This window comes from Oratosquilla oratoria, chromosome 26, assembly GCF_046742065.1.
Source record: "Oratosquilla oratoria isolate Oo_2021 chromosome 26, ASM4674206v1, whole genome shotgun sequence".
In the NCBI taxonomy this organism is placed as follows: Eukaryota; Metazoa; Arthropoda; class Malacostraca; order Stomatopoda; family Squillidae; genus Oratosquilla; species Oratosquilla oratoria.
The window spans coordinates 22,986,749-22,991,748 of NC_134802.1; the positions used below are offsets into that span (position 1 = coordinate 22,986,749).

At 43.0% G+C, this 5,000-nt stretch overlaps 1 protein-coding gene across 1 annotated transcript in view; it reads right to left on the minus strand.

The window, feature by feature from the left end:
• Nucleotides 1–5,000, minus strand: part of LOC143039417 (uncharacterized) — a 103,485-nt gene that overhangs the window by 27,725 nt on the left and 70,760 nt on the right. The gene's annotated exons all lie outside the window — the stretch shown is intronic.

A 5,000-nucleotide genomic window follows, 5' to 3' on the forward strand; every position in this document is an offset into this window, starting at 1 on the left:
ATGTAAAAAAAAGAAAAAAAAAAAAAGCTATTGGGTGACCATAGGTTACTCAGGATATGATCATGGATCCAGTTCTCTTTACACAGAAAGCTTTGTTCCTCTTCGGCTATCAGAGCACATAAGGCAAAGGTGTTAGCTGAGCTTTTTTCCTACAAACCCTCCTCATTTTTATTTTTTTTCCCATGGGTGATTTTTCTTTTTATTTCACGCTTTGGGATGGGAGTGCACCATGGATCAGGTGAACGGAAGTTTCTGAATTCACCATGAAAGCCATAGACCGTCATAAGGCCGGAAATGGAAGAGGATGGAAGGTGGGTGGGAGGAGAAGAGGAGGGGAGGGAGGGAGAGGAGTGAGAAAGAGGAGGGGAGGGAGGGAGATGAGAGAAAAAGAGGAGGGGAGGAAGGGAGAGGAGTGAGAAAGAGGAGTGAGGAAGAGGAGGGAGGGAGGGAGAGGAGTGAGAAAGAGGAGGGGAGGGAGGGAGAGGAGTGAGAAAGAGGGAAGATAAGAGAGAAAGAAAACTCAGGATGAGAAGAGGAGGAAAGTCAAGAGGGGGAGATGGAGGAAGAGGAGGGGAAGGAGAAAGTAAAAAGAAAAGGAGAAGAAGAAGAAAAAGGTAAAGGAGGAGGAGGAGGAGGTGGAAGAGAGGGTGGAGAAGGGGGAACGTTAGGATAAGAGGAATAGGAGGAACAGATGACAGAAAAAGAAGAGGAGGGGCAACATAGGAGAGGAACAGAAGGAGCACTGGGAGAGGGAAATGGAGAAAAAAGGAAGAGCCTGAAGATGAGGAGGAGGAGAAGATGGTGAGGAGGGTTGAGGAGAAGGATGAAAACCATTACCTTACGTCGTCGTTCTTCTCCTGTAGGGACAGGAACTGCCTGACGAAGGAAATCGAGGGAGGAACACTTCCGCCCCTTGAATGGGACCGACGATCCACCGGGGGGGGGGGAGGAAAGGGGGGGAGATCTCTCCTGATCCCCTTCAAGACAGTGGCAACCTTCCCTCCCCCCCTCACTGCCTTCAATTGACGGTTGGCACTTTTCCTTCTGGGTGCCGCCAAGCGATTTTATTAGTCTTTGTGTCATTCTTCGTATCAGGTGGCAACACTTATGTATTTCCTTAAGCTGCCGCCAGAAGATTTTATTCATTCGAGCGTCACTATATTCAAAGTGTTCATCCTTAGTGGTTCAGTACCGGACCATCTCTCTATCCCCTGAGAAGACGGTGCAGACTATGGGCCTCACCTCGGCAGGTGGAGGGAGAGTCTACGTCGATCAACCTTTATGATTGACGCCGGGAGATTTTATTCAGCTCATCTTAGGGGCCAGACTTCGCGGTGGAGCTGCGATTGACTGGCGACATGATTTAAATATTTCATTCTGGCTGTTGTCAGACGATTTTATTCGGCACAGGGGGGGGGGAGGACGTTCCTTTACCTTCGAAGAAGTTGGTGTACGGTGGCGCCAAATTCTCCATAAGGATAAAGGCGCTGTTGTCCTTAAGAATAACAAAGCTATTAGGGGAGGTTCCGGAGGGTCGGCGCGGGGGGGTGGGGGTGGGGGAAATCTTCTTCCCCCGTCCCCCCTCTCCCCTCAGCTCCCCCTCACCTCGTCTGCAACCGGCAGCTGCTCTTCTGGCGGTGGCGACGGTTTTTTGAAAAGTTGGAATAATTACGGAAGACTTATTGTAATTACTCTAAGATCATTAGTTGTAATGAGTGTTATTGGCAAACTGCCCTTTGAGATCTCCCAACAGGTTTCGGTAATTATATAAGTTTTGCTCAATCGTCCTCCTTTTCCTCCTCTTCTTCCTCCTCCTCCTCAACCTCCTCCCCATGCTCCTCCTCATAAGCTCATTCTCCTCCACCTGCTCCTCTTCCTTATTCTCATTTACCTTCTTCTCCTCCTTTTCCACCTCCATCTTGAACTCTTCCTCCTCCTTATTCTCCTCTACCTCTTCCTTCTCTTTGTCCTCCTCTTCCCTCTCCTCCTCCTTTTCCAATACATTTTCGACTTTCATCTACTCCTCCCTCACCTCTTCCTCCTTCTTCTCCTCCTCCTCTTCCATTACATCCTCCACTTCCTCCTTCTCCTCCTCCTCCCTTTTCCTACTCCCCTTTTCCTCTCTTTGTCCTCCTCCTCCACTCGTGCTCCTCCTCATTCTCTTTTTCCACTATATCCTTCACTTTCACCTTCTCTTCCTCCTCCTCCTCCTCCTCCTCTTCCTCCTCTTCCTCCCCCTCCTCTTGACCCCTTTGGTACGGTGAAATCCCCTCGACATTCTTTGCACGCGTTATTCTGGTAGACAAAAGACGATTTCATTTTTAGGTGGCGGGGGGGGGGGGCTGAGAGGGTGAGGAAGTCTCGGGACAAAATAGGGTCCCGATCGACCATGAGGCGATTTTATTCAGCCCAGGGAATCCTCGTGAATAACACAAGGGTTGTGTTTGATTGACTAAGTTTTGCACAGTTATAATGTATAGGTATATACATGTGTATATACATGTATGTACTGTACATATATGTGTATATTTATATATATATATATATATATATATGCATATATATACATACACGAATATATACAGTACGTGTGTGTGCTTGTGTGTGTTTGGTTTTGTTGCCTCCAGGCGACTTTATTCAGTCGAGAGAAACTCCTTGTATAGATAAGTCCTTCTTTCATTCCCACATGTGCTTGAAAAAGGGGAGAAATCTGTACCCTGGAAGCCAAGCTGGGGTCTGTCACTATCCCGAGCAGCTAAGATTTTTTTTTTTTTTTATCCTGAAGTCATCTGTCAAACTGGAGGCTATTTTTGTCTTTCCCTTCGCCTCCTCCTCCTCCTCATCCACTCCTCCTCCTCCTCCTCCTCCTCCTCCTCGTCCCGGCTGCCAATTAACATGAAAGGGGGAAGATTTTCCCTCCTCGTCCATCTCGTCATTCTTCGTCCTGTGACGTCACTCCGAACGCGTTGTCCATTTCCTGTGATGTCCGCCATCATTGTTGTCGTCCTTCGTTTCCTTTAAGACTCCGGGTTCTCTCCCCCTTCCCACTTCCCCTCCGGCTTCTGATGAATAAAATCGCCCGATGGCAACGGCAACGATGATGCTGTTTTTGAATGTGATGGAGTTTAAGTTTTATCACTCTTCGCTTAGTTTAATAGTCACTTATAGGGCGTTTAATCAACTTATTTCCAGTAGACGAGTTACGATTAGAAACACACACACACACACACACACACACACACACACACACACACACACACACACACACACACACACACACACACACACACACGCACACACACAGACACACATAAGTATATATATATATATATATATATATATAAACATATATATATGTATATATATACACACACACGTATATATATATATATAATATATATATATATATACATACATATATATACATATATATATGTATATATATATACATATATATATACATGTATTTATATATATATACATGTATATAATTAAATATATATATATATATATATATATATATATATATATATATATATATATCACAGTAAAGTAATGTCGTAGCACAATAGTAAATTAAACTTTTTATCCCACCATCGGAAAAGAAGACCTTAATGTGGAAACTTCTGTATACTTCGATCACTAACTGTGATCCTCTTCAAGCAGAATGAGGATCACAGTTAGTGATCGAAATAAACAGAACTTTCGACAGTAGTGTCTTCTTTTCCGACGGTGAGATAAAAAGTTTAATATATGTATATATATATATATATATATATATATATATATATATATATGTATAATATATATATGTATAATATATATATGTATATACACCCACCCACACCACACACACACATATATTTATATATATATATATATATATATATTATATACGTATATATATATGCATGCATACATATATATATATATATATATATATATATATATATAAATATATATATATATATATATATATATATATATATATGCTCCTATGAGTCACTCCAAAGATACTCACCACACCATCTTACGAAGGGAAACCCTGGTCAACAACACAGAAATTTTAAACACACACCAAGACCTGAGAAGACTACCTATCCTGGAGGCTCTGTTCATAAAAGATCTTTCCCCAAATCTCAATATACAAGCCCATGACCTGCAAGCGTTACCCAGCGTTAGGAGGTCCGCCCATTACAGTGCCGGGGCGCAAACTGATGACGTCACGCTCCGCTCAGCCAATGGGAGAAGAGACCGTACGTAACCCGCGGCAATCCAGCCAATCACCATCCACCTTCCCTATATAAAAGTTGCTGATATTCATAGAGTCTTCATTACTTCAATTGCCACTGAATAAGCACCTGGAGGTGCGAAAACACGTTTTGGCTTTCGACTATGCCTATTTCTATATCATGGCATACGGCGATTTACTCAGACTCCTGCCTATGGAAGGCAAAGTCTCCTTACGAAAGAGAGAGAAGATTGACAAAAAGCTTTGTCATAACAAGCTTGCCATTTCATTTAATGAAATATATGTATATAGGAAAAGGAAAAGGAGAAGGAGTACGAAAAGAAGCTGAAGGAGGAGTGGGAGGGAGTAAAGGATGGAGCAGAGATGGGTGTGGAGGAGGAATGGGGATGGTTCAAGGAGGGAGTCTTAAAGTGTGCAAGGATGGTGTGTGGAACAAGAAGGATAGGGGGAAATAGAAGAAAGGGTAGTGAATGGTGGGATGAGGAAACAAAGAAGGTTGTAGAAGAAAAGAAGCGAGCATTCACAGATTGGTTACAAAAGAGGACGGGGGAGTCATATGAGACGTACAAAGAAAAGAAAAGAGAAGTAAAGCAAAAGGTAAAGGAGGCAAAGAGGAGAGCAGATGTGAAATGGGGTAAGAGTATGACAGAAAATTTTGAAAGTAATAAAAAGATGTTTTGGAAAGAAATTAAGAGAGGAAGAGGAGGCGAATCAAGTAGGGAAGAAAAGGTAAAAGGTGCAGATGGAG